Genomic DNA, 9,860 nt, shown 5'->3' with positions numbered 1-9,860 from the left:
GATAGAATTAAAGATGACAAATTCTATTTAACAGTATTACCTATATTCAAGCAAATTCAAGTTTACGGGTTCTTAGATGATAGAATAATTTTTTACTATTTCAAATATATGCCGGACAAAAACAAAGCGATATAAAATAGAAGACAGATAGAATGCATAAAAAATGTATGTTTATATAAGTTCTGGTTTACTTAATGATTGGAATATCGTGAAAAATATTCTACAGATAATTAGGTTAAATGTATAAAATACAAGGGCTCTCAACAATATGGGCTGTGCCTAATTTGTAACTCGAAAAATAGACTTACCATAATTGCGAAAATTGCAGGTCTGCTGTAAAGATCCCGAATGTTTAAAAAAAGCGTCACTTAGGTTTAAAGCGAAAGGATATATTTAGTCGCATAATTTAAGTTTTCACGAAGATTTTGAACACATTTAATGCATGAAGATTTATTACGTTGAAATTATTTATTACATGAAAATCTGAGTACTGTGGTAGATTTTTGTCCGAAATCTTTATCTTCCCGCAAATATGTATACATAAATTGTCATATCCCGGACATTAATTAGATATATAGTTTCTCTTAAGTTTAAAGGTCTTGGTTCGTGTTTTCGAGCTCTTATTTTATTCAGTGATGTGCTGTTGTTTTGATGCTGTGGCAATGGTTATCTTTGAATGCTTCCTACGCCCTGACCAGTTTCACTTCTAACTCACAAATTTTCTTCATTAATTAAAGTTATAACTTTAATGTATTTTAATTTAACTTATTTATAAATAAGTTACCGAGTTTTTGATGCGCTAATCAAAATGACAAAAAACTGAATTTTTCAACATTTCCTATATCTCTTTTTTCTGTGCATTGCTATTTGTCCTCAATATATTTTTTTCACAGTTTATTTAGCTTTTGCCCATATGATCTACATAATTGCATCATTGTGGCCTTTGTCTCAGAATGTCACGTTTTTTGAAATTTCTGATCGTAGATATTACCAACACTATAAAGAAAATACCTAAATTGTTTTTAATTTAAGGAATAAATTAATTGAAAACTGAACCTTGAAAATGCAAACAAACAAAAACAATTGAGATTTGACGAATAAATATGCCAAATAAGCAAAAATTGGCAAAAAAGATATTAATGAAAAAAAAACCAATACAAAATAGTGTTCTAAAACAAGTAACATATATAGAAGGTTGAGTTTAAAACTAAACAAATATTTCATGAATATGTGCAACCACTGACCCATCGTTGAGAGGCACATTAGAGTCAATGTGTATTAAACTATGAATCAAATTTTTATTATATCCAAAATTCTTCGATTGTTTATTTCAACAGTTAGCAATATTTGTACTATTTTAACAGGATTTGAAATATGTTTAAATAATAATGGCGGTCAATTTAATAACTTAATTTAAATAATTATTACCTTATTACGTTTTTGTACAAACAGCAGTAGAAAATTATGGGTGTATTTAATCTTCTTTTTGTAATCTGTAGTATATTATAATTTAAATCTTTCAACGCAAATTAAAACATTCTCTTTACCTTTATTTTTATCATTTCGCTACAGAATTATTTTATCTTTTTATAGTATCACTAAAAAATCATAATCACTTTAAAAACATTTAATGTAGCCTGTTCCAAGTGTGGGCTATTTAAAATTAAATTAGAGCTTCTAGGGATTGCAAGGTAAATTAAATGTGGGTGGATTGGCTAGTTAAATGATTTATTGATTGATGGGCGTTTGCATACTTGAGGCTTGAAAAGCCATTTAGCAAGCACACTAGTCATACTAATCCAGAAAAGTATACAAGTGGCTGTAAATTTTGATTTATTTTCCTGACTGCGTGTAATTGTTAGTATATTTTTTCTTTCCATTGCTTCAGTCAAAATGTAGAAAAAAATGTTCATATCGTTTATTTCATATTACGTTACTTCATACCTGTGTCTAGGTAGACAATAATTCAAACAAATGTGAGGTTTCGAAGACAGCCAAGTCTATAAAGAATCTAATGTGTCCCAATTATGGGTTTGTTTTGAATTTTAAGTCGGATGATAACGCTGTTGTCTCGCCGAAACGTAATATGAAATAAACGATATGAACATTTTTATTTCACATTTTGACTGAAACCCAGGAAAGAAAAAATATGGTGACTGTAAATTGTGCGGCAAAGTGAAATCAATAATTTCCGGCACTAAAATACAGAAATCTAATAGTAGGGCAGGGTAGAGGCAGCGACATATTTGGCGACACCACTTTCTCTTATTTTATTTTTTGAGCATTGATTATTGGAATGATATCTAACAATAAAATCATCGCCTTCCATTATAGTTGTACAAGATGGGTTTGCAATACTTTTGTGTGTAACCGCTTTTATCGCATTTCAGGGATTTAGGTATACAGGGTGGTCATTTTTTGAATCTTTGTATGGATAACTTGTACATTTTTAAAGATAGAGAATCCGTTAAATCGGCAAAATTGGGCAGAATTCGATTGCCTATTCATTACCGTTTTCAAAATTTAGGTACCCGGCTTGGTTCCTGAAATATCCTGAAAAGACAAGAAATCAACTTTTTTTTTATTATCACTTATTACGTAAACTGCTTTACTTACTAACTTAACTGCTTGCCCTTAGTTCAACTTTTTGCGTTGAATCCAATAAACTAGCACTCGTTATCATAGTCAACTTGATTTACGAGATAAAAAATAAACTTTTGGTTTTTTAAATGGTAATCATAGTTGGCTATGGGCCGTTTAAAATCCTTATTTTTTTCTGAATTTAACGATATAATTGTTTGTATGATTTTCTCCTTTTGTTGCCGTAAAACTTCAAACGAAGATGAAAAATGTGTTGTATGCTATGGAAACAAAAACTATATTATCACACAAAGCACAAAACGATAATGAATCGTTTAAATTAAATGTTCAAATTGACTTCCGTTTACGTCCAGGCATTTTTTGGCATCTTCACATTCAACTCGTGATTTCTGTGAAGGTGCACTATCATGTTGAAAATATGCCGAGTTTCGATACGATGCTAACGGAAAACTATTCAACATGTCTTTAAGTTAATTTGGTAAAAAGGGTAAATATCTTTCCATATTTAAATTGTGATTATAAAAGAATGGACCAATAATTTTTTCACTAAAAATGCGTCACCAGACATTCACAAAAAAACACGTTGATCTCGCCTATTTTCAATTAGATGATGATTTTCATTAGCTCAGTAAACATGATTACATTGTAAACATGAATGTTAATTATTTCGTTTTTGTTTTGTGCTTTGTGTGATAATATAGTTCTTGTTTCCATAGCATACTTCACATTTTTTATCTTCTTTTTCAGTTTTACGGCAACAAAGGGAGAAAAGCATACAAACAGTTATATCGTTAAATTCAGAAAAAAATAAGGATTTTAAAAGACCCTCACCAACTATGATTACCATTTAAAAAAACATAATTTTATTTTTTATTTCGTAAATCAAGTTGACTGTGACAACGAGGTCTAGTTTATTGAATTCAACACAAAAAGTTCTACCAAAGACAATTTTAACTTTTTATCTAATTTAAGCAGTTTACGAATTATATGATAATTAAAAAAGTGTTGATTTATTGTCTTTTTTTTACTACACATTTTGTTATCTTCTTTTGAAGTTTTACGCCAACAAAAGGAGAAAAACGATGAACAACAAAAGTGTTGATTTCTTGCAGGATATTTCAGGAACCAAGTCGGGTAGCTAAATTTTGAAAACGGTGATTTTCGAATTCTGCCCAATTTTGCCTATTTAACTGATTCTCTATCTTTAAAAATGTAGAAGTACCCATACAAAGATTGAAAAAATGGCCACCCTGTATAGTTTCGATTTTTACATATACATTTCCCGTACAATTATTATCCAAACTTAAAATCAATTAACTGAATAATTTTTAATTTAAATATTAACTATTCTAACAATTTTAAATTTCAATTATCATCCTTCAAACAGGTAAAGATGTAGGACTTCACCGGTGTAGCCGCGATCTTTGTTGTACTTTACAAGTGGAAGACTATTATTTTTATCTTGCAAATTATAAAAATCAGGCCTCACACTTAGTTTCACTTGAGAGGGTATGTGTTTTTTTCTCATTTCTTTGGGCATATTGCTGGAGTGGAAGACGTAGTTTGTTGTGGAATTCAGATGGAAAACGATATTTCTTACAGATTTTAGGTTCAAATATACAAGCAGAGTAAGTTTCATACAAGAGGCTATGAGTTTTTTTTATTAATTTTGGTCGAGAATGGCAATCCTCCTGCAAGTCGCAAGGGTACAAATGTAGACGTCCTATTCGAGTTCCATATCATATGCATAAATCATGCTCAAAAAATAAATCGGGAGAAAATGAACCGGAAATTTGTGTCGCTGCCCGGTTAAATGAATAGTTAAATTAATATGAACTGAATGGTTAAATTAATATTAAATAAATCTAAGCACACACGACTTTTAGGTACTGCTGGCGACATGGTTACCATTTATTTTCCTTCTTCACAGCATAAAATCTTCTATAGCCGAATATTACGCATATGTATTACAATACAACAGCTTATTATTTTAATTATTGGATGTCTGATTTCTGCAGCTTTAAAATCACACTTTTGCACTGATGCAAAAGTTATCTTCTATGTTGCGCTAGATCGCCATTGACTCTGAGATTTGTTTGTAAATTGAGATTGAAAGCAATTTTTACGCTTATTAGAAACTCACTGTATATTTAATACAAGAACAAGAAGCATGCGAGAAAGAAGCTGAGTCTAAGCGTATTCTATTCCTTTTTGAAGAAATCTGTATATCAAACAAATTTTCTAAGGCCGAAAATGATATTTTCAATTCGGCCTGTTGAAGAACTTTACTTCCACAGAGTTTTTTTCTACAGCAAATTACCATTGAGCACCTTATGTTAATTGTTATCTTGTTTGAGTGATAGCAAGGCAAAGATAACATACTGATAACCAGTATCTAATTATTTATAAGTTAATTCCTCAATTCGATCCAATTTCGGTTCAAAAATGTGTTAAACTTGCGCTTTTCGAGAAACCGCATTAACTAAAGAATTGGAGATTATGTGTTTAAAACGACGAAAACATACCAGTTTAGAAACATATTCCACAACTGATAATAGGTCCATTTTCATTACATACTATTCCCGTTGAAAGAAAGTTAAAATTTATACTACTTAAAATTAAAATCGTAAAAATGTCTACTGCATCTATCTATCAAGATATAAGTTCCTTAACATTCGACGCTGAAAAAACCTGTTGAAAATCCGTTTTTATTAAATGCCTTTTAAAGTACTTGGTATAATTTGATAATTTTCTATTACGATAAATACTAGCTAGCTAAGATCCCTTAAAATGGTGTCCCGAAAAGTCTGAGAGCCAGCAACCGTTTAGAGGTGGTGATTTCACAAAAGTGGAAAGTTTTCCCAAAATTTTATTTGGTATAGGTAGTATCTAAGTGAATGAACCTTCAGCTCGCGCACTTCCAAACACACAAAATAATAGTTTAAAAAAATAATACCACAAAAGTTGAGTCTTTGTTAACATATTCCTTATGTTATAAACAAACGATAAAACTCATCCACTTTAGTGCCACCAAGTTAAAAATATGTGCTAAGTAAACTAATTTCACAAAAGCTACAATTTGGTGAAATAATAGTTAAGTTGATAAGTTAACCGAAAACAATATCCAGCTTCATATTCAGTGGGGGAAAAGTGTCTTACTTACTTAGATAACGCGAAATGAACTGTTTTCCAAAAGCGCCTAATATTTAATTCAGTGTTTAACAAAATTTAATCTTTTTGAAATCGGTATGAAGAATAGATTATTTAACCATTAATTTAAAACTTTGTTCTTGTAGTCTGATCCTAATGGATCAGTCCGAATTAAGGATTGATGGACCATCTACAAAATAACAATGATCGAAGAGAAACATGTTTTTGCTGAAATCAGTTTTGTGAGTTTCGTTACGAAGCTATAAGCGTCTAAAGAATGTCTTAAAGACGCCGCTCTAATTCGGATTTTATTCAGCAACTTTTAGAGTACTTGAACTGCTTTGATAGTTTTTTAATATGAAATAAACTGGCCAATGGTCTTTAATACAATGCTTTTGAAAGTCATTTTGCTGTTTGAGTTCGCCAGGAATCAAACAGGTTGTCCTCAATAATGTTTATTTTTTAACACCTTCTATGTTACAGACCCAAAAAACTTTTAGATGCTGTTCTTTGATATTTTGCAGAGTGTCACATTTTGGTTTTTCTAGTTTTCAAAGCAAACAACTTTTGATCTAATCAATTAAACTGCATTAAAAAAACACGACGATTCATTAATTAGATCAAAAGTTATTTGATTTCAAAACAAGAAAAACTAAAATGTGACACAAATATAATTTCAATCAAGAAGATTTTTGCAAAGTATACTTTTTAAGGCTGAATGACAGATAGTTAGCTCGATATCCTTACCATTAAAAAAATTTCACGTAAATTTTCAAATATTTTCTATCAACTTGTAACTTTTCATATCACACTTCTTATTTTGGATTTCGGTATTTAATTAAATTAATTAGTTTAAATCGCAAAATCACTTAACAATATTTTTCCAAATCACTGAATCGGTAGATGAGAATTTCATCTTTTCAACTACGGTAATGTTAAATAAATAAAAAACCTCTTCCGTGATTTTGTCACGGCGCAGGTTTCCTCAATTTAGAACGTTAAATGTATCAGACTACAAAAAGCACATGATTTGGACTCACGGCCGTTTAAATTAAACGGGTAAATTATCAATTCACCAGTTCGATTTCAAGAAAGATGTAATTTGATTAAACATTGATTTACAGAATAGGCTTTGCCTGGAAAACCCTTCACTTTATCGATATCCAATGTATATAATTTCTTAATAATCTAAGTCTTCTTGCGTCTTTATCATACATGGTGTTGCTCATATGAGGAAGTTGCAAAATAAGTTTAAACGACTCTATTTTAAGAGGCTTTAACTAGTATATATCTATTAGATTTAAAAATTGTCAAGTTAAACCAAGTACTATAAAAGTGTGTTGACAAAAACCGATTTCCAGGAGCGTCTTTAGAGGGAGTAAATCTTAGTATGGCGTGTATGTGAAATGTTTTTCAAATAGGAACTTGTCTTGCTATTTTAACCCCCTGTATTGGTATCCGAAAGTATGCCTATGTTTTTTGCTCCTCTATGTATAGGAATCAGTGGCGAATCCACAGTTCAATACTTTCCATTTAATCGTAACGGCTTTAAAATCTGGATTCACTTTAATGGTTAACTTAATCACATTTTATAATTCTGTAAATTTATAAGTAAAATATTTCAAAAGCGTGAGAAAACTGATCGAAAATACAAAAAATCAAGTATGCGCTGGTTTCTAAAAATATTCATAAAAGTCGACGCAATACTTGTTTACTACGCGTTGTCACGCATTTTTCTGAATTCTTCATCTGGATTATTTGGCTGACATTTTACGTCAAGACTTAGAGCAAATCTTAAATAAATTCTGAATTTTTGTGTAAATTCATCATTTCGATTCGATACTGTGCCTTTTTTACATGCATTAAGTAGCAAAAAGCGATCTTTATAAGTAATATTTTTAAAAATTTTATATAAGAGGGCTCAAAAATAATGTAAAAAACAGCAAGTATGACTTCAACAGAGAGGTTTAATTAACTTTTAATGAATTAAGTTTAAATCTATATATCTACTTATTACTCAGTAAACATCCAGCTCCTTGATCGTTAAAAAACTGGCTGCTACTTTTTGCTCCTTTTTGGCCGAAATAGAAGAAACTGGTCATTTTATGAGAAAAAGGTCTCATAAACATAAGTGCACAGTTTTCAAGATACAGGGTGTTTAAATGTTAGGTTTATTTTTGTTTTTTTCTTATAATTTTCTATCTAATTGTTTCTATCTCTCTATTGTTGAAATTTGATATTTAGGGGTTTTTGTCTTGGAAATTTTACATTTCCATCAATTTAGCTCCAACTTGTAAGGGGTGCCACCAACATGACTTTTTAGAAGTAAACATTCAGCTTTTTTACGGTGAAAAAATTGGCTGCTCATTTTTGCTTCTTGTCGGCCAAAATAAAATAAACTGGTCCAGTGTCTGAATCTGTCCAAAAGTTATATTTTTACTCTCACTGTTTGTTTATTTCTCCATGTGCGGGTTATTTGATAGAAAGGCATCAAGATGTGTTGAAAATGAAAACGAAGAACTTATTTTCAGGTATAAAAAATTGTAAACAATTCAAATTAAGCGTTAAAAAATATATTTGTTTTGGTCGGCTTTTTATGGTCATTGTTATTGAAATAACGATGGGAGGATTAAAATAATCTTAAAATTTCAGGTTTCAAAATCTGTCTCCAAAGGTTTGTATGCAAGTCAAAGGTCGAATAGCAGCATTAATATATCAGAAACTAATGCGTGAAAACTTTTGAAATTTAATGTGGGCGAAATTACCAAGTCTTTTATTACTTTTATTACTTAGTCTAGTTTCTTTACTTAAAGTTTCAATAGATCTATTTCAAATGAGAATAATATGTTTTTATTTAGTTTTTTAAATGCAGGAAATTTAAACATTAAATAAAAACATATTCTTTGAAATATGAAAGTTTGGGGATTTGGGAGGCATACTCTAGACTTGGCATTTGTGCACATAATTATTGAATCAAGTATCTATAAGTTCTTAAGAATTCCGGTTTACAAAATTGCAAAGTTCTCTCTGAAATAATTGGCTGTTACGGAATTTTTGATTAACCCTGTAGAATGCAGATAACTCTTCATCCTTCAATATATTATAAGATCCACTTTTAATTTAAAATATTTATAAGAAATATCTGATTAAAAACAATTTCGATCAAAAATTAATATCAAATACCCCACTGTGCGCGGATCAATATCCTGGATTCGCCACTGGATAGTTTGCATGAAGATTAATAGTTTCTGATATACATCCAACCACCTCTCTTAGTGGCCCACCCTGTACATAAGTATGTAATGTAACTCGCCACATCCATAATGATTCTAACATTGAACAGTTGTGAATAATTAGAAATATTTGTTCAAAAACAATATAGGTATGCAAAATGCTTACAATTATTCCGATCAAATAAGTTTTTGCATGAATCAATTGAATGCATTTTTTATTCATTTTATTAAAAGACTAAGGTCTGAAAACGGTAATTGGTTTTGATATAAAATAGTTAGATGACAGCAAATGACAGTAAAATAGGGGACAAATATAATTTTCTGCATTATTCCTGCAGTATCAATACACATAATTATATTTAACTAGATAGGTACATTGATAATGAGTCTAATATTGAACAGTAATGAATAAAGCTAATTAAGAGCCCCGACACGTCAGACATACCAGAAACAAAATATCAAACCTGTATGTAGGTACCTACATGTGCCATAGTCATTTACGAATTAGGTACCTGCTAACATGAAGGAAAAAACAGAGGTTTCTGTTCCAACTCATGAATTGGTTTTAGTCCATTATAAAAAGTGGTAACTCAACTGTTTCATTATTTCACAAATGACCGAAATACGGATGCAATTTAGAAACTAAAAAGTGAAGGTTTTGCTTATAAGTATCTCAGAAGCTAATAACAATTGAGACAAAAATCATTTGGATTGAGCCAATGAATTCGCCTCGAACAATGAGATCGATGATCTTGGGTTAATATTATTCATTAGCTCTTATAATTAATAACAGCACTTATAGAATCATCAAAATCGGCCCACTCAGTACATACATGGTTGTAAATGCAAACGTTTTGCAGCTTTGCAAATGAGAAT

This window comes from Dendroctonus ponderosae, unplaced genomic scaffold, assembly GCF_020466585.1.
Source record: "Dendroctonus ponderosae isolate FM_Combo_2020 unplaced genomic scaffold, Dpon_F_20191213v2 Dpon_F_20191213_5, whole genome shotgun sequence".
NCBI lineage: Eukaryota > Metazoa > Arthropoda > Insecta > Coleoptera > Curculionidae > Dendroctonus > Dendroctonus ponderosae.
The sequence above is the reverse complement of the archived record's forward strand: the minus strand, read 5'-3'. Positions refer to the sequence as shown.